The 27,302-nt window shown below is 43.6% G+C and overlaps 1 long non-coding RNA gene across 1 annotated transcript in view; it reads left to right on the forward strand.

Moving 5' to 3' along the window:
- Window positions 1-2,156: 2,156 nt before the first annotated feature.
- The window catches only part of LOC142018264 (uncharacterized), an 84,763-nt gene continuing 59,617 nt past the window's right edge, over window positions 2,157-27,302 (forward strand). The window contains exons 1-2 of the long non-coding RNA XR_012646774.1: window positions 2,157-2,200; window positions 7,248-7,304. This is a non-coding gene — a long non-coding RNA (uncharacterized LOC142018264). The remainder of the gene's footprint in view (window positions 2,201-7,247; window positions 7,305-27,302) is intronic.

Below are 27,302 nucleotides of genomic sequence, written 5' to 3' on the forward strand. Positions count from 1 at the left end.
TGAAAATTTACTGCAGACAATGGTGGAAGACCCTAATTTCTCCAGGGGCAGCATTAGTAAACAGAAAATGCTAATGCCCGGGCTGGAAAGACAGGAGATACCTTTCCATCTTTCTTTCACAATAGAACTATGACAATTCCACTGTATTTAAGTGAGTGGGGTTTCCAGCAGAATGGGGGACTCAGAGATATGAACACGGGTTGGCCCATTCGAAGGTATACTACTCACTTTAATATCTATTAATATTATTTTTTTGCCTGATTCATGGCAGAATAACTTACTGAGAGAGTATCTTACTGCATTTTTCCTCACCTCTCGTGTGAACTTCTGATTTAAACAGATCGTAAAGACTAGATCGGGGTGTTCAGCATGTGCCCCGCCCCCTCCGTCCCCAGTCTGCAATGCCTTTTTAGCCAGCTCTCAAAGCCTTTTCCCATGGCAGCAGCACCATTTTACCCAAGCTGGCCAAAGTGAGTGGGGGGAGGAGGGTGAAGGGCGTAGTCAGGTTGGAACAGGGATGGGCAACCTGCAGCTCCAGGACCTGAAGCTCCAGGTGGCCATGGAGGCACAGCAGCAGCACATGGAGCTCAGCATCAGAAGCATATTAGTCCTGAGGGTCGGGGGGGGGGGGGGTTGGGGCTGAGAGGGGTTAAGCCTGGTGATGGCGGGGAAGGTAGGTTTAGGGCTGACAGGAGTTAAGTCTGCGGATGGGGGGCAGTTATTTTGTATTTGGGACATGGAACATGCAAAACATTTGCATGTGCCCACCCCCACCCCCACCCCCCAGTGCAAAAAGGATGGCCACCCCTGGACTAGATACACTAACAGCATAGACTGTACATCAAGCAATGCTTCTCCATTTTACTAAGAAATGTTATTTTTAACCTGGATACCATTAAATACTTTATAGTGATCTGGTCATAGTTGCTTTATGGTAATTTATTGAACTGAGCCTATCACCCTGTGACAAACTGTTCACCCCTTGCCTTCTACTGCAATAATATTTGTCCAAAGTCTACTTTGTGAGGTATCATTTGAACACTGGTCATTATTGCCCTGGTAAAATATGTGTTGTAAAGTTGTAAGATTCCACTGTATGGTGTTATCTAAATATGCTTCAAGTGTAGTGAGTGGCCAAACCTAGCTCCTCTGTGATAAAGGACAAGACGGGTATAAACAAAGTCAATGGCTAGTCATTGCCTAGAAAAGGGGCATGGATTGAGAGCCTACATCTTAGCAAAGAAGCATAGTTCCCATTCACATAGCCTGTCTGGCACCGTGTTCCCAGCTGGAAGGGCTTCTCAAAGGAGAAGGACTATAAAAGGAAGGGGCAGTCACCCCACTTTACCTGGGATTATCTGAATCCAGTGTGATGACAGATAATCTCTGTTTTACAAACAGTATTAGGAAATAAATCATTGGGTGGTAGCCACAGCACCACTACCTGATAATGATTGGTAAACGCAAGAAAGCTTCAACGTAAAAAGCCTTATTTTTATTGAGTGAGTACAAAGCACAGCTCAAAAAGAGTACTTGCTCTATAGCACCCCAAAATAGTTAGCCAAAGTCTGAAGAGTTACCAAGTGACAGTGGCAGAATTCCATTGACCAGACTTTCTCCTTGCCACAGGGGTGTCAGTGTGCTAGCTTAAATTTCTACCAGCTTCTCCAACCTGCACAAACTAATTAAACTCTTTACTATCCCATTCTAAACAAAGTACTCATAGTCACTTCTGATAGACTGGAGTTTCCCTAGCAACAGCAAAAACAAAAACAAAAAAACAAAAAAAAAACCCTCACAATTTCTACTTACCAGCAAACCTCAGCAGCTTCTAGCATGAAACTTACAAACACAGGCACCCAGACTCAAGGTCAGCTCTTCACATTCCCCTCTCCTCCTTTTCATGAATCTGTCCTTGTTAGTAACAAATTGCAGCTGCAGTTGTTTTTGTTCCGTCTGCCTAAACCAAGGCCAGATTTTCTGAGTCTGTGCTGTCCTCACTTCCAGTTATGGAAGTTAAGTGCACAAGATGGCTGCGAATTATATCGAATCCAATTTTCTCATAATATCCGAGGCTTCCCTGCACCGCACCACTGTCCATTGACACAAAGCACAAGAAAGAACAAAGGAAGTATCCATTGAACAGAAAAAGGGGGCTTGTCTTAAGAAGTCTGACTAGGCAAGTTGTTGAGAACATGAGGTGAGAAAAAAAATCCTTTGAATTTAACACAGTTTGTTAAGTCAGGCATTAGTTGTGTTTTACTTCTAATCATTTTGCCTCATTACTTGTGGTCACTTAAAATCTAACGATATGTAGTTAATCAATTTGTGTTATTGCTTCACTGAATCCGGTGTGTTTAAATTGCTGTGTCGATTCTCCTTCCTAGAAGGGTGTCTGAACTTTTTTGGGGAAGATTCTGTGTTCTGCAAGCTACCGTTAACAACGACAATGCTCTTGGTGCCTTAGGGTAGGAGTGAGACCCTTCCTCTGCTCCAATGTGCACTGCAGCTTGTAGGCAGTGTTCTCTGTTTTGGGCAGAGGGGCCGGATAGCTGATGTGCAGCTCTGTCCATGCCAGGAGCTGCAGCTAGGAAGCCAGAAGCTGCTGCTGAGAGCCCACTGGAGCTTTGATCAAGCAGGGTGCTTCAAAGAGAGTTTTTTGCCTTCCCTGGAGACATAGAAGAAACTGTTGCTGCACCTACAGTTGATTCAGGCAGACCAGCAGTGAAGGAACTGTGAGTGAGCCTCAGCCGTCTTAGGGAAAGTACGAGGAAGGGAATGGGCCCAGCAGAGCGTCCGCAAAGCAGCAGAGTGATCTTCCCATTGAATCATGATCCAGAGCTGCTGACATTTGATGGGGCCAGGTCCAAGCTTCCGAAGGGCTGTGCAGCTTGTGGAGTTGGCTGGACTGATATATAAAACCTGAAGAGGGCTGTCTCCAGCTGCAGAGCTTCAAGCGCAGCCATGCGAATGTCCAGGACTCTGAAATGCGGAGGAGTGTACATGCAGGGATGGGTTAAATGGAGCAGAGTGTAAATGCCAGTTACTTAAATTTCATTTATTACTGCATCTTCTATTTGCTAATTGATTTTGTTCATCTGCCCCCTGTGGATTTCAGCTACAAATTGAACCTCTCTAATCCAGCACCCTCAGGATGTGATCAGAGCTGAATGAGCAAATTTGCCAGACCCCAGGAGGTCAATATTGTCTAGCACATTGCCAAGACACTCACTGCTCACTGGGCTCTCAGAAGACATTTGGGGTAAATTACAACTAAATAACAGCACAGAACACGGAGAGCCACTGAGATTGGTGTCTGTAAACAAACTTTATGGGACCACAGGGATCTTGGCCACACCATGATAAGTGTTCATCTGGCTCACTAAAATCATGCTGGATTATGGATTTTGCCAAACGAGAGCGCGCCGGGCAATAGAGCTTCAACCTGTAGTAGTAGTAGTACCCTTTAATTTTAATTTGCTACATACAGGGGTTTTATGTTGTTAAGAAAAGGTATATTAACAATAAGTTAAGTATATGGGAAATTTATAATTTATAACTGATATTTTTGATTTACTCCCATGCCACTGATTATTATGTGTGTACAGGAACCAACCTATGTGAAGGCACTGGCAAATGCTGGCTCCTGTAGAGTCAAGGGATTGCAGCAGAGGCAGGGATAGGGGCTCCCCACCTATCCAACATCACCACTGGACACGTACAATATCCTTTAATGTCATCAACATCAGGAGCCCTGGAACACAGCTGAGAGTTACCAACTCCCAAATAACTCAGGGAGGAAAGAGGAAGGGGTTACACAAGTGTTTGGGAAACTCCATTTGGGGTTGCAAGATTGGTGCGGATCATTTCTATGAAGAAGATGCTGGACTGACTTGTATTGTCCAGGAGCGGACTGGGTAGTACAGGATGTACATTTCTGGGGCCAGGAGCATATTGGCGTTACCCTGCAGTGCAGTTCAGGCTGGTGGATTTCAGTGACACACAGACATAGCTGGAAGTGTTTTACATTCTGGAAGCTGGTTGTGAGCGTAATACCAACAAGGCAGAACAGAACCTGAGACCACTGGCGCTTAATACATGAGCCTCAAGCCCACTGGTGCTCAGCTAAGGCTGTGGAGGAGACTCCTCCTTTCTCTGTGTAAGTGGCCTAAGTGCCCCTATGTGGGACAGTGAACCACACCCAGTACGTGTGTGGGTTACATGAGCAGTCCAGGAGTATAGGCCACAAGAGCAGAACAATGTAAACGGCACCCCAGGTAAAGGCCATTGGTGAAACGGCTACTCAGTTTCTGGCTGGTACCCTCAGGATGTTACAGCCATTCCATCCCTTTAGACTCACAACAAAACTCCACCCACATCCAGCTGGATCACTGTAAGTAAAATTGCCCTTGAATTCAGTACTCTTTGCCTCAGTCAGTCCAGCTAAAACACTCTCCCTTTCATCAGGTCCCCGCTGCCTGTGTGTGCCTCTCTCCCAGTAAAGACATTTGTTTCCACAGTGATTCCTCAGTAGTTTAAATCAAAAACTCTCGGAAACCAGCCAAAGTGGCAGCCGCAGACACAGATGCCATTACTGGAAAAATACTTCAGAGCCTGGCAGCCTTGCAACAGACTAGAATTCCCTCAGTGTGGCCACAGTTGTTGTTGGCCTCCCATTGCCAGAGGAGGTAGAAGAGAATGGACAGAAAAGGAAGCAGCTTTCAGACGGCTAGCAAGAGCCACAGGCTGTCCTGATTGGGTTGCATTGAGATTTCTTCTCAGCTGTCAGTGCTAATATCATATTTTCCCTTACAGGGGCTCTGTGGGCTGTAGCAGAGGTCCTAAAGTTTCTAGAGAGTTTCAGCGCAAAGAATGCTTCAAAGCACAATTCAACGGCTAGAAATGCAGGTCTGATATGGTGATGTTTTTTTCCTAACCATCACATGCTATGCATGGGCCAGTCAACCTAGGGCTCATATTTAGGGCACATTTAGTCCATGAGCACAGACCTTCAAACTGTTAGCAGTGGAGCCAAAGGAATATTCCGAATCATTCATGCTGAAAGCCTAAAGACTGTTTTGTGTGCAGAGTTCCCTGTAAGCTGAGCACTTGGGCAGCTGCCCAGGAGAGATTCAGGTGCCACCAGCTGATGAGCAGAATGCCCACAGCCGCTCACCATGGGCAGGTTATGTTTCCATTGGTGGTGCACATCCACACCTGAGGGGCCGCCCATAACAAAATGTGTTCTGCTGCTGAACAGAAGAAATTAGAAGAAACACTGCCTGTGTCACTAAGATACTTCGCAATCAAAGATCACTGATCGTTTTCAAATCTAGGCCTAATTCATGCCCTATCTCATAATACAAAGTTCAGGTGTAAGCTGCTTGGTACATGGACTTTGTCCACCTCTTTGTCCAGTGCCTAGCTCAGGGGACACCCTGTTCTGATCTGGAATCAGATTGCTACACGTTAAATAGTAGCAAGATATACATAGTGGGGCTGAGACGTACGGAGGAAAGCACCTATTTGCATAAGAATTGAGGGCCCAACTCCCACAAGTGGCTTTGAAACCACAGCCTATAATCCTTCTGGTCTATGAGGTGCTGAACATTTCAGTTGGACCCAAGGTCATTCAGCCCATCTAGGAGTTGCTCATCATCCTCCAGGACTGAGCTCCTTCCATGTGTCCATGACCTTTTATTTTTCTAAAGAACTATTACAAGACAGCTCTTTTCCAAAATGTGAGTCATTGTCTCACAACAGGGCAGCAGCAAAGAATTGTTTTAGCCTTTTGAAGAAGTCAGATGAAGGGAGACAATTGTATGATTATGGGGCTTGACTCGAAAGGAGGCAGAGACCACCAGCTCCCTGTGAAGTCCACAGGAGTTTTGACACCGATTTCAGTGAGAGTGAGATCATGCCCTCTAGGCAGATAGAGTTACTGTGCACAAATGAAAAGTACAGAATAATAAATGACCCTGCCTGATTTAAATGACTGAGGAATTGCTTCTTATGTCTCCTACTGCCATCTTGAAGCATAACTTTGTCATTATTTAATAACAGTTACAGTGGGGTAGCACCTAAAGGCCAGTTGAGTTGGGATTCAACTGTGCCAGGCGCTATACAAACATATAGGAAAGGACAGCACCTTTCCCAAGGAGCTTCCAGTCTAAAAGAGAAGACCTAGCAGCTGGATGAGCCAAAGAAGCAGGGTCACAGTGGAGAAGGTGGCATGACACAATACCAGGACATGCAGAATTCTTAACCTAGCAAGATTCTTACTATTCCTCACCGCCTGCCTGGTTGTTCTCAAGTTAGAGTTTCCTGTATCCGTTTGGGAAGGAGTGAGACAAAACAATGTCACAATAGTTACAGGTTGTACCTCTCTCATTCAGTGCCCTCAGGACCTGATTTGTGCCCGATGAGAGCATTTGCTGGATGACGGGAGGTCAATATTTTCTAGGACATTACCAACACATCCACTGATTACTGGGCTCTTAGAAGACATTTAGGGGTAAATTAGAGCTGAATAACAGCACAGAACCCTGAAAGCCAAGACTAGTAGCTGTAAACAAACTTTATTGGACCACAGGAAACTTGGCTACACCCTTGGCCAGATTACGGTGTTTGACAGATGAGAGAGGTTCAAAACTCTAAAAGCCAAACGCGAATTTTCTTTCCAACATCACATCTTCAAAAAACGTGTATTTCATTCTCTGGTAGTCACTGCTGTCTTGTTGACCCCTCAAAAATTGAATGGTATTAATTTCCAGTGCATATTTAGCCCCCAGGCCTGTTCCCTATTACTTGAATAGTCCCATTCCTATTGACATCACTTGGAAGAGGACTAGGTGGTAGGAAGAATATGTTTGCCATTTCATGCAGCTGTAGCAAGATGATTTGATCTTATATAAGGTTGGCAAATAGTGACACGTTTAATCATCAGATTGACCAGCAGGTGTAGCCAGTCCGATATATTACCATATATCAGCTGTTACTAGAACCATTCACAGGAGCTTGCGGAGCCATGCCATTATTTTTCTTTTAGAGCTCAAAGGATAAGGAAGTGATTGGAAAAATGTAAAGAGACTTTTAAACACGTGTCATGATCATGAGGGTTAGCCAGCAGCCTGGGAGTAAAAGGGTGAACCTCCTTAGCCAGGTGGGCTTGGCCTATAGGAATGTAGGTAAGAATTGAATTTTGGCTCCTCCCTCTTCTGTTTTCTGTTCCTTCTTTTTCTTTCCAGCCATGACGGAGAGAGAGACAGAATATCTCCCTCCAAGAACAGGCCCGCCAATCTTCTGTAAGTACGGTAAAGTTTAGATAGCTCCGTTGGGCTTTATTATTTTATGGTTTGGGAAGTGGGGTCTGATATCTGTGCACTTTTTAGAAATGTTCTTTTACTCTCCTTGTAACTAAGGTCTAGGCCCATGGTGGAGATGCCCCATGTGTTTTACTTTGTGATTCTTCCATCTAGTCATGAGGCTTGCAACACGAATGTTGTTGTAATAATAAAAGTTCTTTCTTCTTCTTTTTATTAACCTGGTATTGGTTAATGTTTGTGTCCTGGTTTTTACTTTTGAGGCTGAGATTTCCCAAGTAGTCTCTCCCTGGTTTCCTCATTATTACTTGGGTGGTAGCAGCGAATTTTATCCCCAAAAATCTAAGGGATTTTGGGGGGGAAGTTTATATCAAAAGCTGGTAGATAAGGTTTTGGAGGTAGTTTTGCTGGCCCCCACTTCTGCATTTATCTTGCTAGAAGGAGCCATGACAACGTGTAACAATGATTTTCTGCAATAGAAGAATGAAATGGTAGCCAAACTTTTGAGAGTGGGATTTTCACTGCTACAAGAAACCCAGTCTCAAATCATGTACTGAGGAAATATAATACTGAGGTACAAGTTCAGACACCCCCCTATTGGTGGTCAAACAGTACACACAATCTGCTTTGCTTTATCTGTTGACATCTTTTGTAGCAATATATATTTATGTTTCTAAAGGAAATGAAACTGAGACTCACAATGCTTCTGTCTTTAGACTGGGACCCTAACACATACTTCTTCTGCTGGTGTTCACTTCTATAAGAATGAAGAGCTTTTCACAGCCACTAAAAGCACTGACACCATTTTATTTATTTAGAAGTCAGGCAATGCTTTGAACAGGAATGAGCAGGTACTGTACATCATTATAAAGCCACGCCAACATTCATGCATGCTACAGGTGCAAAATCCACCTGGGCCTTAGGGCAAAAATGGAATAGCTCCTGTTGGGCCTCCATCTCAGGTTCATGCATGCTAGTTTTGGCCACAAAACCCTCTAGTGTAAACATGGCTCTAAAGACTAACAAATGTATTAGGTCATGAGCTTTTGTGGGTGAGACCCACTTCTTCAGCTGATCATCTGAAGCGAAAGCTCATGACCTAATAATTTCTAAGCTGCTACAGCACTGCGTTTTGTGAAAGGGAAGACGACATTCAAGGGGACTTGACAGTATCAGGATACAAAATATATCAGACTGACAGAGTAGGTTGTGTTGTTGGGGGAGTGCCATTATATGTGAAAGCAAGCATAGGGCCAACTATGGTAAAAATCTTAAATGACTGAAACAGTACCCTAGACGCTCCATGGATGGACATTCCATGCTTCATTAATAAGTTCCTACTAGAGGAGTATACTGCTGACCAACAGGGAGACAATAATGGTAAAATGCTCAAGCAAATTAGAGACGAAACAAAAATACAAAACCTCATCATAAGGGGGATTTCAGGTATCCCCACGTTGATTGAACCAATCAGTCAATATGGGACATAGAAAATTTTTAGATAGAGTACCAGGAATGACTGCTTCTTAGAGCAGCTACTTCTGGGACCCGCAAAGGCTGAGCCATTTCTTGATTTAATTCCTTGGAGCAAAGGATCTTCACAAAGAGATGAGAGTATGGTAATAGCAATCATAATGTAATTAAACTGAACATCCTTGAAGGGGGGGAGGCCATACCAAAGAAATCCACAATAATGGCATTTTAGTCCCAAAAGGAAGACCTACTCAAAAATAAGAAGGCTAGTTAATTGGAAATTAAACTGAACAGGTACAAGATTGAAATACTTGAATGCTTATGGAAACTTCAAAAAACCACCATAATAGAGGCTCAAAATAAATATTAACCCCAAATTAAAAAAAAACAACTTTAAATGGGCTGAAAAGAAAACGGTTCCATAACTAACCAATTGACTGACAGACAAACAGATATTAAAAGACATATTTTAAAAACTGGAGATCAAGTCCGACTAAGAGAACTAGATGAATAAATTTCAGCAAGCCAAGTGTAAAGTTAGAAATGGGCAGGTGAAAAAAAAGAATCGGAAGGGCCACTGCCAAAAATAACAGCAAACATTTTCATGAACATAAGCACCCGATCTGTGAGGCCTCTCAAACATAGCTGTAATAAAGAATCAGTCAAGGAAGATAAGGGTGTTGTACAGAAGTTCAGTCTTCACTGCAAAGATTGTAAGGGTGATTTCTCATACCTTGGCCAATATTTTAAGTGAAAACTCTGAAGAACTCACATGTCAGTAGAGCAGGTTTTTGGAAAAAAAATCAGTAAATTAAAACATAATAGCTGTGTCTACACATGCACGCTACTTCGAAGTAGCGGCACTAACTTCGAAATAGCGCCCGTCGCGGCTACACGTGTCGGGCGCTATTTTGAAGTTAACTTCGACGTTAGGCAGCGAGACGTCGAAGTCGCTAACCTCATGAGGGGATCGGAATAGCGCCCTACTTCGACGTTCAACGTCGAAGTAGGGACCGTGTAGACGATCCGCGTCCTGCAACGTCGAAATTGTGGGGTCCTCCATGGCAGCCATCAGCTGGGGGGTTGAGAGACGCTGCCTCTCCAGCCTGTGCGGGGCTCTATGGTCACTGTGTGCAGCAGCCCTTAGCCCAGGGCTTCTGGCTGCTGCTGCTGCAGCTGGGGATCCATGCTGCATGCACAGGGTCTGCAACTCGTTGTCGGCTCTGTGTATCTTGTGCTGTTTAGTGCAAGTGTGTCTGGGAGGGGCCCTTTAAGGGAGCGGCTGGCTGTTGAGTCTGCCCTGTGACCCTGTCTGCAGCTGTGCCTGGCACCCTTATTTCGATGTGTGCTACTGTGGCGTGTAGACGTTCCCTCGCTGCGCCTATTTTGATGTGGTGCTGCGCAACGTCGATGTTGAACATCGACGTTGCCAGCCCTGGAGGACGTGTAGACGTTATTCATCGATGTCACCACATCGAAATAGGCTACTTTGATGTAGGCTTCACGTGTAGACGTAGCCAATGTCACCAGGAGATGACATTCTTCTGAGGTCTGGAAGGTATGAAATCGCAGGACTACTCATTGTGACGTCATCTATTGCTTAAATCAGCTTCCGAGCCACATAGCTAGTGTGATGCCAAAAGCAATCTGGCAAGTGTAGGTCGGTAAGGCTAACTTTACTACCAGGTAAACTACAGACAAGAACAGCATTATCAGCCACATAGATGAACATGCTAGGCTGAGAAATAGCAAACATGGCTTTTGTCAAAGGAAATCAATCAGAATTCTTTGAGGGTGTCAATAAACACGTGGACAAGTGTGATCCAGTGGACATAGTATACTTGGAAGTTCAAAAAGCTTGTTGAAAACATATCTCACCAAAGGCTCTTAGGCAAAATAACCTGTCATAAGATAAGAGGCAAGGCCTTTTCATGAACACGTAACTTGGCAAAAGATAAGAAACAAATGGCAGGTGGTTACTAGTCATTTTTCACAGTGGAGCGGGTCTAATACTGGGATCTGTAATGGGATCACTGCTTTTCACCACAACCATTAATGAGGTGGGAAAAGGGGTAAACAGTGTAGGGCAAAGGTTGCAAATGACACTAAATTACTCATGCCAATTAGTTCCAAAGCAACCCGTGAAGCCCTACAAAGGAGCCTCATGAAATTGGGCGACTGAGTAGCAAGATGAAATTCACTGTTGATAAATTAAAAGGTGATTCACATTGGAAAACATAATCCCAACTGTGTGTACAAAATAATGGGGTCCAAAGTAGCTGTTAGCTCTCAAGAATGAGCTTTCGGAATCATGGTGGGTAGAGCTCGCAAAACATCTGCACAATGTGCAGAAGCAGTCCGAAAAGCTAACGGAATTGAAGCAAACAGAGGTAATAAAACAGAGTATCACACAATGCCTCTATATAAATCCATTGTACACCCACACCTTCAACAGTGCACACAGTGGCAAGTGCAGTGCCCCATCTCCAAAAAGATCTATTAGAACTGGGAAAAGTACGGCGCAGGCCAAGAAAACTGCATAGTGGTATGGAACAGCTGTGACGAGCACAGTGATTGGAAAAAAGACTGGGAGTGATCTGGTCAAAAAAAAGGAGCAACAGTAAACCCCTGATTTAGCAGGCCTCAATTCAGCAGCCTTTGGAAACAACAGATGTCAGCTACCCCGCCCACCCCACCCCCCCCCACACACACTTCCCAGCCCACTTTTCCCAAAGTCCACTGAATCCCCTCCTCCAGCAAAGACCATATTCACTGGAGCTGCCATCGCTGGAGCAGCTGCTGTTGCAGCTGGGGCCTCCACTGCAGCTTGAGTCACCTGCATGGCAGCAGGAGCCTCCCTCCAGCAAGAGCCACTGGGCTGGAGGGGCTGCCAAGGTGTGTGTGGGGGGGGCGGTGGCGGCACACGTGCCACTGCCAGCTGCCCGAGTGGGAAGAGCACGTGGCAGCTCCTCTGGCCCTGGACGTGACTCCTGCGGCTGTGGCAACAGGCCAAGCTGCAGTGAGGTGCCTGCAGCTGTGGCTTCTGCAACAGCAGCCCTCTCCTGCCACCACAGAGGCGCGAGCCAGAGCTGAGCTTCCAGTTGCAGCAGCTCCTGTGGCTGTAGAGGTTGTAGTGATTCACCAATTTATCTGGGGACGGGGGCCTGAGGAAGCCCAGCTGAGTCGGGGTGGGGGCACGAGGGTGAATACAGTAAACCCTCACATTTAACAGCCTTTTGGCACTAATGGACATCCTTCCCCCTCGCTTAGTCCAGAAAATCAAAGGATTGGTGTATCGGAGGGGGTGAGATGAAAGAGGGCTGTAAAATCATGAATGGGCTAAGGACCGTGAATCAGAAAAATACTATTTACTCTCTTGTGTGTTGCACGAATGAGGGGTCACCCCCATGCAATTAAGGGGCAGCAGATTTAACACAAGCAGGGAGGTAAGTCACACCACACATAGGTGTCTGCAGAACTCACTCTCAGGAGGTGGTGTGAAGGCTTAAAGGCTCAGTGGCCTAATAAGCAGATGACTTCAGAGATGACAGGCCCATCAAGGGGAATTAGCCAAGCTAGTCAGGGATGCAATCCTGTACTCTGGTGTTTCCCTGAAGCTAGGAACAGAGGACACACTAAAGTGCCCTATTTTGGTCTATACCAATGAAGCAGCTTGCATTGGGCACTATGGGACCTAACACCTGGTATTCTTAAATAACTTCGCAAGTGCCTACACAATGCAACTGTTATTTTTGAAATAATTTTGAAATGGCCGTCAGTTTATTTCAAAATTGGTAAAACTCACTATGTGAAGACTAGCACCTATTTCAAAATAAGTATTTTGAAATAGGGGCTGTGTAGACAGGGGGAGAGCGGCTATTCTGAAATAAGCCATAGGCTGTTTCTACACTTGGCCAACATTTCGAAAGGGACATGCTACTGGCCAAATCGGAGAATACTAATGAGGCACTGAAAGAAATATTCAGTGCTGTAATTAATATTCAGTGCCTCATTAGCATGCTGCCACCCATGGCACTTCAAAAGTGCCACATTTCGATCGCATGCAGCTTTTTTTGAAAGACCCTGCAAATGGCAAAATCCCCTTATTCCTTTTTGAAAAAGGCCTCATGTAGCTGAGCTATGTGCATGCAAAACATGGCACTTTTGAAGTGCCGTGGCTGGTGGCATTCTAATGAGTTCCTGAATATTCATTTCAGCACCTCATTAGTATTCTCCGATTTGGCCATTAACATGGCCCTTTCGAAATTTTGCCAAGTGTAGACATGGCCATAGTGTGTCCAATGGCTCTATTTTGAAATAGGATCTAGTGTGTCCAGATGCTCTATTTCAAAACAGCAGTCAGCTATTCCAAAATGTATTTTGTGTGTAGTAGCATTATTTAGAAAGATGCTATTCCAGAAAATCTCTTCTAGTGAAACATCCAGGTTCCCAAGGCATTCTGGCAACAGTAAATCAACAGCACTTTTGTGAACAGTCTTATCCCACACCCCACAAAGCATAGCACTGCTGCTGATGGAGCTCTGGTGACAGAAAGCCAGTCTGGATGTTCCAAGGGGCCCTCTGTTGGTGGGGGGGGCTACATCTGCATGAGTGACTTTTCCCGGCAAAACCAGGCTTTTGCCAGAAAAAAAACACGGAGTGTCAACACAACAAATGTGTTTTGTCAACAGTTTGTCTCCAAAAGCCAGCCCATCCGCTGGCAGCATTATACCGCTCCCCATTCAGGTATGACGCCTCGCGTGACAATGTTCTATTGACAAAACTCTGTGTACAGGCTCTGGGGCGGGGGGGGGAGGGGCGCCACGGGGGCGTTTGTCAACAGACAAGGCTACTGGTTCACTGGGCAGCCCTGTTTGCAGAGCTTCCACTCAGCCGTTCTGTCAGGAGAGAGCTGGACGGAGCAGTCACTCTGGCGACAAAGCGGCTCACTCTTGCGGTCTGCTTGGTAATTTGACTGAGAGCTGTTGACAGCAGTTTTGTCAGAAGATATTTTCCAACAAAAACTTCTGATGATAAGTCGCTGTACTCTCAACATAGGTGCTACAGACTTGCCTGTTATTTGTGAAGATACAGACTAACATGGCTGCCCCCGAGCTTCTTTCCTCCAAGTTTCCATGATGATCATTATATCGGTAGCACCATTTAAGACCAGACACCCAAGCTCACTTGTTGCCCTTGTACATAAGCCCTTTGCCAACTTGTATATGTGCCTTAGGAACATGATAAGCATTTTCCTTAAGTCACTCTGGACCAGCTTTAATGCTTTCAATTGTTGTTTTCTAAAACCTTGCTTAAGCGAATGCCCTTTAAGTCACGGACCTTGTAGTTTTGGGCTTTGATTAAAACAAGAGTCATGATGCCGCAGAAAACCTTGATGGAAGGGCACTCTGCCACCCCAGGGACCAACTGTAACCTCGGCAATACCTGTCTGACTCCTATTCCAGTCATTGTCGGTTCCGCGTGTTCAGTTGTTGGCAGAACTGGCTCCTACATTTTTTAAAACCAAAGCTGAGCACATTGTAGATTATTTTAGTACAAATTCCTGCCTAAACTTTCCGACTCCCCCACATTGTGGCCCAATCCACCTCGAAAATTACCCAATATAAAAGTATGGCAAAAAGGAGACAAAAAAAAGGAATTGAAAGAGGGGAAGGATCAGTATTTATAATGCCATGTCTCCACAAAGTAAAAAGGGAAGTTTTAACCAGATGGAACAGATGGCAGTGTTCAAACATATATAGATATATAGATATAGATATAGATATATAGTACATCATTCATACCATCCTGAATACAATCACTAAACTATCTCCAGATGCCTTTTCTTCTCGTCTAAATGCTCTGCATTCCTCTCCTTTCTGAATTGCAGGCAAAGGGCTTGCTTTCTTTAATATAGCCCAGATAATGACTCTTGTTCAGACAGACACTGTCTAGAAAGAAAGAAGTGGATGTGGTAGAGAGACCATTTTATTTTAATTTCCATCCTTTATTAGTTTTCCAAAATGGTACTTTTTCATTCCACATGTTGGACAAAAGTAATACTTGTGCATTTGTGGGATGTAATTGACTGTAAAGGCTGTTTTCTTGTACACTGAGTAAGTAGTTAATTAACACAAAACATGAAGTAGACATGCCCTGAAAAAAGACATTCTCTTTCTTCCCCCCCACAAAAGCATACACAGTCTTAGAGGGGTAGTAGTAGTATGTAGCTTTACAAATAACAAGCAGTCCTGTAGCACCTTAAAGTCTGAGACATTTATTAGGTCATGACATTACATGGGTAAGACCCACTTCTTGTCTGCTTCAATAATCTGAAGAGGTGGGTCTTACCCATGAAAGCTCATGACCTAATAAATTTCTTAGTCTTTAAGGCACTTTTTATTGTGCAGTTAATACCGTAAAAAAATCTCTGAAGGATAAATTGATAATGACGGTTTTGACCATGACTAGTCATAAATCCATACCGTTTTCATTTGCTTATTATCCAGTTCATGCCCCATCTTTGTATGACCAGCTGAAGACATCTAACCCCCGAACTCTCTGTCTGTGAATCTTGATCAGAACGCCTATTTCTTTAATTAGGTCATTTGGCTTTTGGTTATACTGGAAAAATGCACTTTTTTCTATTTTTGATCCTTTTCAGTTGTTACATTTATTCAAGATGAAAGCCAGATGTTATAGTAATAACAGAAGTGCCTTTCCTAAAGGGAACCATTCATGAGCAAGGAAGCAGATGTACTTTTGCTGTGAATTACTTAAATTCCTCCTTTATGCTTCTGAGCCGGAAATCCAAGATGATGTACTTGAAAGTAATAGTATTGTGACTGGAGACTAAAACCTATTTATCCTGATCTCTTCAAAAGCTGGTAACTGGGATTTAGAGTTTATGCCCTGACATTTACAACGTTTTAATGTGGAAAGGGGAAAACATTGACAAAATATATTTGAATAAGTAAGGCTCAGATACATTTAAACAAAGTATTATCATGCGGAGCAGTGTTCATTTTTAAAAATTCAACATGTGGGTGCTGATTACTTTCAGCTAGCTGTAGGTTTTATGTCCCACAGCTATTCATTTATTTGCCTTTAGAGGCAATTCACTTAAACCCAGCTTGAGATGTAGCCAGTAGCAGAATCTAAAATCAACACTCTGTTCCTCACCCATTGCTGTCATATTTAGACTGCTCCCTGCCTTTATTCCCGCTCCCATGTTAGAATCTTTTGGCCAGAATGTCCAAGCATCTTATGCCCTTTGAAAATAACCTACTCATGAACCAACTAACTTGTAATATTTGCAAAAACAAATAAGATGCACATCACATACATATATTATCTGACACAAAGTCATCACAACTATAATATGAATATTATTCATGAACAGTTTTTAACAACCCTGTTAAAAGCTTCAAATTATTTTTAAGATAGCATTTTGTCAGCTGTATGATTAAGTATCTCCAGTACGCCTTCTGTGTTGCATTTTAAAGATTAATACTATCTTTAGGCAATATAAAGCCGAATACCAGCACCACTATTTTGCAAAATACGTTCTAGTTCAATGAGCTAATTAACTTTTAAAAATGAGACCTCACCAATGGATTAAAATGCAAGCTACTGGCACTTAATGAACCCAATCCCATCACATTCACAAGTTAATGTCGTGTAAATTATTCATGGGCATCATATAAGTAAGTGTAATGGGGTACTTTCAGTGATGTCGTTGCATTCAAATTAACTGCTGCTGAGAAACAATTTTACGGAGTCAGCACTGGGGGAATCCCACGTGGGTTGTGCTTCACTGATTTCCAATTCAAAGTTTCTCAGTTTGAATCTATATGAAGGACTCGCTAATCATTTCCCTCCTCTCTTTCTTTTGCATTCCTCTGACCAGGTGGGGGCGGGAGAGTGCAGACAGGCTGATCTCCCGGTCTGTCATATAACAAGACTGAAAGAGAATGCAGTAGAAATTTTTCATTTGTGCTGCTACCCTCTGCTGCAGAACTGATATTTGGGGGCACATTTGTGGGCAGACAGATGCAAGGAATACTGGGGAAGCACAACTTCTGCTGGTAGTCATGCCAACTCTAGCCTCACTACACTGTTAGCCCTACATGGCTCCAAGCAACATGGAGACAAGAAGGATTCACATGGATATCAGAAGCTAAAGGCCTCTCTTGTTCCACTGGCAGGGATTATACCTCCCCGTCCCCACAAAAAAATTAAAAAAAAAAACAACAAAAAACGCCATAAAAATCAAATGGCAAGTTACAGCTTAGCTTCATGAGTGGGTCATTCTCACCAGTGTCCCAGCAGGGAATTTTATTTTTATTTAGGCCATGGCATTTGAGGCCTTTGCTTGGCTACAAAGGCACTTTGACAACGAAGCTTGAAATATGAACCAAGACAGTCATTCTTTTCCCTGTGGAACTGGTAGTGTTTTGATAAGAAAAAGTTGCCTGAAACCCATAAAATTTAGCCTGGAACTCATGCAGGCCCAGAATAGATGGTTGCTGTGGTTCCTAAAAAAGCGTCCCAAAACTCGAGGAACTAAGTTGGCGGATAACAAAAGCACTTTTCTGCTCACTCGTGCTTCATTTTTAAAAGCCACCTCAAACTGACCCTGTCAGTCATGGCAGTTTCTGTCACACAGTGGACTTAGACAATGATGTGCTCACATGCCAGGAAGTGATATGAATTTCCCACCGTGGTCAGAAACCAAATGGGAATGTCACAAGAAGGTTTGCCCTGATGAGTTTTTCCATACTGGTTTTACATATTAATGAATGCTGGACACATAGTACAATGAAAACTTAACTTTCTCTGGTTTGTTTGTCCTGTATGCTAAAGAAGATAATACTAATTCGTATCAATAAAGAGGGATATAATGAACGGTGAACAAGTTATAAAGTTTGGCAGTTTATGTGGGGCTGTTTTACCCAAAATTACAGCCATGCTTTATTGCTATCAACAAGACTGGAGTTACAGGCTGTGCATATGCAGGGAGCTGACATAGCCTTTTTAAACCTTGCAGCTGACCGTGAGGCTGCTCCCAGTGTTTCGAAAGGGAGCTGAAGGCAAGTTATTCTCAGGGATGGTGATAGGCCCTTAGTGATCATATGAGGGCCAGTCAGGAGCATGAGGAGGAGGCAGGGAATGAAGTTGTAATACAACCAGGAGGCTATGTGTGTTAGGAAATAAGAATGGAAACTATGTGGGTCAGAAGAATACAAGGAGCAGGGGCAACCTGAGGGATATAGGGGAAGAGGGCAAGGGACAGGAGTCAAGTGGAGTAGGTGCTGAGAAGAAGGAGACTCAGGACTATGTGCGTTGGCAGAAAGGAATAATGTGATGGCTAAGACGAGCCAGATGGGAGGGGAGATGGAACCTATGAAAGGGGAATGAGAGTGGGACAGTTGCCTGTGTCATCTAGTTCCTAAAGGTCGCCCTCTGGATATGGAAATAGATAAGTGGCATTCTTTGCCAAGCAGCAACCATGGAGCGCTGCATTGCATGCGTTTAATCTTGAATTTTGAACCGGAGAAAATGACATGATTATTTAGGATTGTCACCATAGAAAGCAGAAGACAGCTGAAAAGCCTGGTCTAGAATTTATTTTCATCTTCATTATTTTTAATCCAATCTCATAATTTTGGGAGTTCTGTCATGAATGTTGGTTAGTACTGGCACTTTATATGTGTTCAGATATTATTCATGTTAGAATTTTATGACACATTGCATTTGTGCGTAGTCGTGTGAATACCTCTGGAGAGCTGTAAACAACATGCGAGCCTATGTAAAAAGCCTGTGCCCATATTCATCATGAGTGAGTCATTTTAGTAATCAACCAGCTTTGCCTAATATTAGCCTTTTTGGGGAAAAAAAGGCACTGAAAACTCTGATTTACTTTTTAGGTGGTACATAAGGTGGGCCACTTTAATTAGACAGCATCAAGCCAGACATGAATTTAAATTAAACATGTTTTTATTGGGTGTGTCTAATAGGCCTGCATTTACACTTGTAATAAATGTTATTTCCTTTATTAATGCAGCCCTTTAACACTGGCATTCTGTCCATGGGTTATGTATGAGGCTCTTCTACAGTATATCAGAAAGAAATATCCAGGCACTGATGGAAATATTATTCATAAAGCACTTCCCTTAAATGGGTTCTGCTAAAAGTCCTCTGTTTTGTGACACACACACACCCCCCGCCCTCCAAGGTCTCACAAAAATCAACAGGACTCTTTCTAATAACTTGACTGGGCGTTGCACTTGGCCCTTAGATTATAAATCAGACCTTTAATTGTATTGTAACTTCTGTTGTGGTGGGACTCATATTACAGTTGACTTGTGTTCATCTATACCTTTCTCATAATGTAACAAACCCTTTTCTGATCATCTTAGCAATCACTGCAGGTCAACAAAAAGTAAGTAAAAATGAGTAACTCTCTTCTGTGAAAGATGATTTATTTGTACTTTAAATATATTTGTTTAGTGTTCCTCATTTGTCTAACCTTCAAACTTAAGTATTAGTGGGTATTGTTGGCCAATTTCTTTTTTAATCAGGATTTTTTAAAACCTCAGCTCAAGAGACAGGCTTCCATAAGTAATAACAGCCATTTCTGAAGAAGAAATAATCAGGTCAGCGCAATCTCTTTCTTTCTTTACAAAACATCTGGCCTAGTAGACAGGGAGAAGCCACAGGTGTGATATATCTGGACACTTATGAGGCTTTTTACATATGCTCACATGACATTCTCAGAAGAAAACTAAGGAAACATGGTCTAGATTCTTCTAAAGCTTTTGTTTGAAAGATTATTTACAAAAAAAATTATCATGGTTCACTTTCAAACTAGCAAGGTGTATCAAGTGGCCTACTGCTATGGTCTGTCTTACTACTAGCCATGGTTGTTTTATAAACACAGTGTAGGACATACCAGAGACTGACTATAAAACCTATTGTTGATTCGCAGGTGGAAAGGGCTGTAAGTGTAATTGCCCACAAGAAGACTCAAACCTGGGATCTCTAAAGCTTAGTGCAGGTGCCTCTATAGCTTGAGCTAAAGGCCAGCTGCCTCTTGATTTAGGCTGTAGAGGACACATTCTTTCTCTGTGAAGTGTTCTAGGTACCACTGCATGGGACAGTTAACCACCCATAGGTGTATGGATTACACAAGCACTTTGGAGGACAGGATAAGAATTCAAAAATGATCTTGATGAACTGGAGAACTGACCTAAAATGACCCTGAACTTCATATATGTATTACACTTAACTTAGGAAGGAAACAAAGTCAAATACACAAAGGGCAAAAACATCTAGGCACCAGTACTTCAAAACAAAAAAGCATCTGAGGATTATGGTAGATCACCAACTGACTATAAGACAATGATGCAAATTGGTTGCAGCAAAGATTATTGTCATTCTGGAGGTATGACAGGTGTGTCATATTTAAGACAGAGGAGGCAATTGTTCCAGTCTATACTGATTGGAGCGATCACGCCTTCAATGTGTCCTTCGACAGAATCTCCTAATTAGTTAACATAATAGATGGAGATACACACCTCATGGAGCTGGAAGGGACTTGGGATGTCATTGAGTCTAGTATCCTACCCTCTTAGCAGGGCCAAGCACCAACAGTTTTTGTTTGTTTTTTTTTTAAACTTATTTTCTCCAGACTCCTAAATGGCCTCCTCACAAACTGAGCTCACAACCCTGGGTTTATCAGCTCAATGGGCAAACCTCTGAACTAGCCAGCCCCTCCTCAACCTCACCTCAAACTTTTGAGGGTTGGGGGGGGGGTTTCCATAAAAAGCCATTAGAAACCCGATTGTAAACAAAATGCAGGATTGTGCTACCTGAGCAATACATCTAGAAGCAAAAGAAACAAAGTGGGCAAATGCCAAACTGCCCTCTCCTTTTTGATTAAAAAATCCTAATTTTAAACCCATACAAAAAAAAAAAATCTGAAAAATATTATTAAAAATTATTTCATTTTAAACAGGCTTAAAGCTTCAGTCTCTAAAATGGAACATTTATTCCAGTGGCTGCAGAGGCTATGGCTACACTAGAGCAATCTGTCAACAAAAGCTGTGTCAGAAGATAGCTTCTGTCACCAGATCATGGCCAGACTGCCAAATGGCTTGAAAAAGTGAGCCTCTCTGTCAACAGAGAGCAGCCAGACTGCTCAGCCCCTCTCTCAACAGAATGTTGAACTGGAAGCAGCGCAGAGTGTGGCCACAGCTACATGAGAAGCCTCTGCCAGCAGAAGTTATTCTCAGAAGGGAATTGCCTGGCAAAACTTCTTTTGACAGAGCACAACGACACAGAAAAGCAGATTGAAAGCACAATCTGCTCTGTCAACAGAAAGCAACCAGACTGCTCAGCCCTCTCAAGAGAGAACGACTGACTGGAAGCTCTGCAAATAGGGCTGCCCGGTGAATCAGAAGCCCCGTCTGTTGACAGAAGGACCCCGGAGTATCTACACGGCTGTTTTGTTCACAGAACACTGTTCAGAGAGGCATTACACCTGAACGGGGAGAGGTATAATGCTGCCATGGGATGTGCAGGGTTTTGTCGACAAACGGTTGACAAAGCACATTTGTCGTGTAGACACTCCACAGTTTTTTCTGGCAAAAGCCTGGTTTTGCTGGGAAAAGCCACTCATGCAGATGTGGCCAAGGCTGCCCAGCATCCTGGAAGCCCTGTCTGTCAACAGAGAGCCCCCACACAATGTCCAGAGCGGCTTTCCATCGACAGAATCTCATGGGGGAGCTGTCAGCAGAAGTGTTGCACTCTGGCATTTACTGTCAACAGAATGCGTTCCAAAGGTGGGCACTCCACAGGTTTTGTCGACAAAACACCAATTTTGTTCACAAATTTCTGGTGTAGACATTGCTTAATTCTCATGGGCTTTCTTGTACAAAAGGCCAGTTGAGTTTGTACATTCAAAAGCAGGATTTTATTTCCTGTCAATTCTAATAAAACTTACTTAGAAGATGGACTAAATAAAGAGTAAGCCAAAAAATAAATTGACATCTGGATGTCTCCTGCCCCACTAAGAGCAAAGAAAGAAATGGTGAATCTTTGGTTTAAAGTGCTCACCTAATCCTGAAGGCATAGGAGAAGTGACAATCAACCTGAATCTAAACACGTCTGAGAGTGTTGTGTTTAACTATAATTTCAAGAAAATAGAACAAGGGCAGAAAAGACCATGAAGTAAGCTACCCTATGCTGCTCTGCTTATCTCTACAAAAGCTGTCATGCATGGAAAAGAAAACCAGAAAAGAAATTAACCCAAGAAAACTTCCCAAAACATCAGCATGGATTGGCAAGAGAAAGTTAACTAAAACCCTGCCAATGGATTAGCTTTAAAAAGCTATACATGATTTTATTGGAATATTAATATGCTGTTGTAAAACATGAAGTACTAATACTTCCACCAGCTAGTCACCAAGAGGTTATACCACATTTTCCTACAGAAGAAATAGGTATTAAACATTGGTAAGGAGAGGAAAGTGTGGGATTTAATGAGATTTAAGAAACTTAGTATTGGCCTGTATGAAGACAGTGCCTTAAGGGGACTTTTTCTAGTTTGTAGAGGTAACCAAATTTTTGGCTTGTTGAGTGGGTGCCAATGTGGAAAAACTAAAAACAAATTTGGGTCAGATTTTTCCCCCCAAAATCAAAACAGTTAAAAAAAAAATCAGATGTCGCTATGAGACAGAGTTAAAGACGACAGGAAAAAATTCAGGAATCGCTATCTCCAGCGGTTTAAAGCTACCAATTCAAGCCCTAATGATAGTCTGAGAACATGACATCAGACCTCAAAAATCAGTTATCAATATCCAGCATGTAATTTGCGTGGGGGGGTGGTATTTTTATACCATATTTTTCTACTAGTGACTATTAGATTCCTCTTGGAAGTTAGAGCAGACCGATGGATTTGGTGAGCAGACTGCAGGTGAAGTGGTTCTCTCAGTAGCACCTGTTACTATACTACACCGAATGTGAGAGGATATTTGGGTGGCCAAACTGGGGGGGTGAGCAGACCTGCAAGTCCATAGTGCCAGCTGGACAGAGCAGAGGGAAGCCTAAGGGCTCTGACCCAGCTGCCCAAAGGGGATCTCCAGGAGGGAATGGGGGACTCTCACCACAGAGACAATGACAGAGTAAAGTGGACCCTGTTCATCAATATCCTCCCTTTCTTATTTTGGTTTGGACTTCTCCCACAGGGAAAAGGCTTGGGCTAAACCAACACAGGAGGGGAAGCGAGGATGATGCCTCAGGTGGACAGTTTTAAGCAAACTTTGCCACACCCTTGGTAGCCCAGAGGACCTGGATCAGAGCCCAATGAAGAGGGAGATCGCTCAGGCACAGCTGCCCCCACATCCCCTCAGCAATCCACGATTGCAGCCCTGACTGCTTGACCACATTCCCCAGCCAGACCCCAAGTGAGGACCATTACAACATAAGAAAAAAGCAGTAAAGTAGCACTTTAAAGACTATAAATTATTTTGTTAAGTCTTTAAAGTGCTACTTTATTGCTTTTTTGTTTTGATAGTATATACGCTAGCACAGCTTTCTCTCTGTTACTAAACATTACAACATAATGGATGCAGTCTTGGTCCGATTGAAGCTAATGGGGCAGGAGCTTGCTATTTACTTGAAAAGGGCAGGATTTCTCCTGAGGTCCATAAAAATTAAAGATATTGTAGTAAAATATGATTTGTGTCCAGCATGAGTTGGACTCAAACTTAGGTTCTGCATTTTAAAATAATATTTTGAAAGATAATGGCTACGTCTACATGTGCCGCTTCTTCTGGAAGCTGCATGGTAATGAGCCATCCGCAAGATGCTAATGAGGAGCGGATGCAAATTTCCCACAGCTCATTAGCATACAGGCACGTGATTCGGAGTCTGGAAAAAGCTCTTCCAGACTCCAAAATACAAGGGCAGATGTGTGGCCCACAGGGACCTTCCTGAAGGAAACCCTCCTCAAAATTTTGAGGATGAAGGGGCTTCCAGAAGGAGGGTTTCCTGCTGGAAGATCCCTGCAGGCTGTGCATCTGCACCTGTATTTTGAAGTCCAGGAGCGCTTCTTCTGGATTCCGAATCACATGCCTGTATGCTAATGAGGCATGGGAAATTTGCATCCACCCCCTCATTAGCATCTTCCAGAAGGCTTATTACCATGCTGCTCCCGGAAGAAATGGTACGTCTAGATGTAGCCAAAGATGTTCCACTTTTCCTGGTTGTACATGTTTGTAATCCCAACAGCAATGAACAACTGAATCATTTTCCTATTAATTTATATTTTAAAATGTGGTTGCTACACAAGAAATGTAAGTAATACACAAAATAAGAGAACATGTTTTGTGTGAAAAGAATTGAGTAAAATTTCTCGAATATATATTCTGTTTAATATTCCTGACGCTATCTCTCATGCCTCTCTCTCTTCATAATGCACAATATATGGCTGAGCCTGCTAGTCTACCTAGCATTTTTCCTCATTCTTCTTCCTAAAAATGTTCTTCTGTTTATCATTCTTACCATTATATTTTCTCTTTCTTTCCTTGCTTATGCAGTCAGAATTGGGCATATCATTCTGCTGCTCTGATTTTTTACTTTAATATGGTAATCACTTTCTAAATATTATCTATAACAATGTACAGAGCCAGCCAAAGTAGTAAGGCTATAATGTGATTAAGGATTTGTGGTGCCATTTGTCAGTTTCGCAAGCATCAGTCTCAACAAATAGGAAATCTGCAAAACCCCTGAGATGAATTATGACCTTGTGTATGGCAGAGAGTAGTGCTTTATTCAATAAAACTAATTTTAAGTCAGGATGTGTAAACTATCTTTGTAGCCTGTACAGAAAAACTAACACAGTATAAGACTTGTTTATAGTCCTGCATAGCCCTGAGCCTGGAATATATCAACTAATTATATGGCACAAGTGATAAATACAGCCGGTGTTTTATGTCCTGTTACAGAAAGTCAATTATAAAACTTCTGTAACACTGCTTCCATCAAGTTATGCTAATTGTTGGTATACATGTCAGGGATGGAGAAAGAGCCAATTTTTCATGGCAACTTTTCTTTTTCTTTTTAAATAAAGTAATCTGGATAGCAATTTCAGGCCTTCTTAACAACAGAAATCTTTCCTTTCACAGCTATGAGTGAAAGTAGGAATAATGCCAGATTTTTCTGCCTACTAAATGGTCATCTTTAGAAGTTATTTTTACAGACATTAATCAGTTCTCCTACTAAACCTAGGTTTGAAATGCTGCAAAATTCTGTATTTTCACTTTGCACAGGTTCTTGCTGACAATTTACTCACATATGATTTGTTAGTTCAGACCTTGAATATCATTTAGGCTTTGAGGTATAAACTGATCAAATCTCAGTTCTGAACCTGTGCCTTGACTGTAATGTGGATTTTAAAAAAAGCTGGGGAGGGTCCCATTTTCCAGCATGCTGCAAGTAAGACTCAAGAAGGCAAAAAACAGATACAAACATTTTATATCAGAGGGGTAGCTGTGTTAGTCTGTATCTGCAAAAACAACTAGAAGTCCTGTGGCACCTTATAGACTAAGAGATTTATTGGAGAATAAGCTTTCATCTGCCAGCAGTGCCCATCGGCCATATACATTGGCCAAACTGGACAGTCGCTAAGTAAAAGAATAAATGGACACAAATCAGATATCAGGAATGGTAACATACAAAACCCTGCTGGAGAACACTTCAATTTCCCTGGACACTCAGTAGCAGATTTAAAAGTAGCCATCCCACAGCAGACTCAAAGCAACACTGAAAATTTGCAAATGGATTGCAGCTCTGACCCTATAAATTTAGGACTGAACAACTACTGGGAATGGCTGGCCAATGTCAAAGACTCTTGAGCTGTGTCTACACTGGCAAGTACATTCAGAAAAATCTGTCCCTCTTTCAAAGGAGCATGCAGAGCATCCACACACAAAACGTGCTCTTTTGAAATTAAATTGGAGGAATGTGTGTAGCTTTCGAAAGTGCTCCTCCAGTCTTGTATTAGAATGAGCAACCCAGCCCCACACCTTCAAAAGACTTTTTTGAAACAAAATATGTATAGACGCTCCATGGGCCGCTCTTTCGAAAGAGGGGGGTCCTCCATGGTGCCAGCCATCTGGGGCACAGAAACACCCTGCCCAGGAGCAGCAGGACTCTATGGTATCTGCTTCTGGCCACGTTTAAAGCTGCACAGACCCAGAAACCCCCTGGCAGGAAGCTGAGAGCATGCTTGCAGCACCAGAGACATGAGCTCCTGCAGAATGCCTGATGGACACCACAGAAGTGATCTGCAGCAATGGCCAGCAGACAGTCACTCCAAGGCTCCCCAGCAGACCCACTCAGTTCAGAGCCCTCATAGGGCTCGCAGGACCCCAGCCAGCCCTCCCAGAAAAGAGCTGCCTAATGGACTGAGCTGGAGCTCAGGGACCTGCTGAACCTCTGGAAGGAGGTGGTGGTGGTGGTGTCCTGGGATATGTGGGGCAAGCAGTAGAATGTGGCCACCTATTCCTGCCTATCCAAAGGACTGGTCACCCGGGGACACCCTGCCCACATCTCTGATCAGGTGAGGAGCTCCAGCGGGTACACCCAGGATGAAGCTGGCTGCTCAGGGGCAGGTTTCAGTATCCCACAATGGCCACATCCACATCCCCCATGCGGATGACCTTGTGGAGCAGCATTGTGTTGAGCCTGTTGATGACCTGCATGGGACAACAAAGGGCATGCACTCTCATGAGGGCTTGAGGTGGGGGGGGGCACCAATCCCTGCCCCCCCACCATATGCTCTCCTAGCCCTCATCCCTCAGCCTCCAAGAGTCTCCCTTGCCTCCCAGTGGTGGGTGCATGACCTGAGCATACCTTAGCTCCATGAAGACAACCCTGACAGTAGACTTTCCCATCCTGAATTGGTGCCCCACTGACTAGTAGCTGTCCAGAGTGGCTAGTTTCCAGACGGCGATGGCAACCCTTTTTTCAAGGAAGAGGGCGAGCCACGTGCAGGTGTCAAGGTGTCTCAGGGCACGGGCGAGCCAGTGGCAGAGCTCCAGGAAGGTCCACTTGCTCATTCTAAAGTTCTGGACTCACCTGGCATCACCCCAGTCCCCCAATCACCAGCTGCTCCCACCAGTTCTTGATGCTGGGGTGGCTCTAGATGCACCGCAGCACTTGGGGGGCGGGGGAGGGTGGCACTGGTGGAACCCAGGTGGCAGGGGTTCCAGCGCCATGTCATGGGGGAATTGCCCCTAGGAGAAGGGGGAGGCTGGCTGTGACTATATTGTCCAGGTGGCCAACCACAGTGCTCAGGAAGGCCAACTGAAGTGCCAGAAGCTGCTGATCGGGAGCCATTGGGCATGGGTAGCTGTTGGATCTGTGCACAGGCTCTACAGTGTGTGTGGCAGCTCTGCAGGCCTCGGTGGCTGCAGGGCAAGGGTATTGAGGAGGGGCCCT

The sequence above is a fragment of the Carettochelys insculpta genome, chromosome 10, assembly GCF_033958435.1.
Source record: "Carettochelys insculpta isolate YL-2023 chromosome 10, ASM3395843v1, whole genome shotgun sequence".
Taxonomy (NCBI): Eukaryota; Metazoa; Chordata; order Testudines; family Carettochelyidae; genus Carettochelys; species Carettochelys insculpta.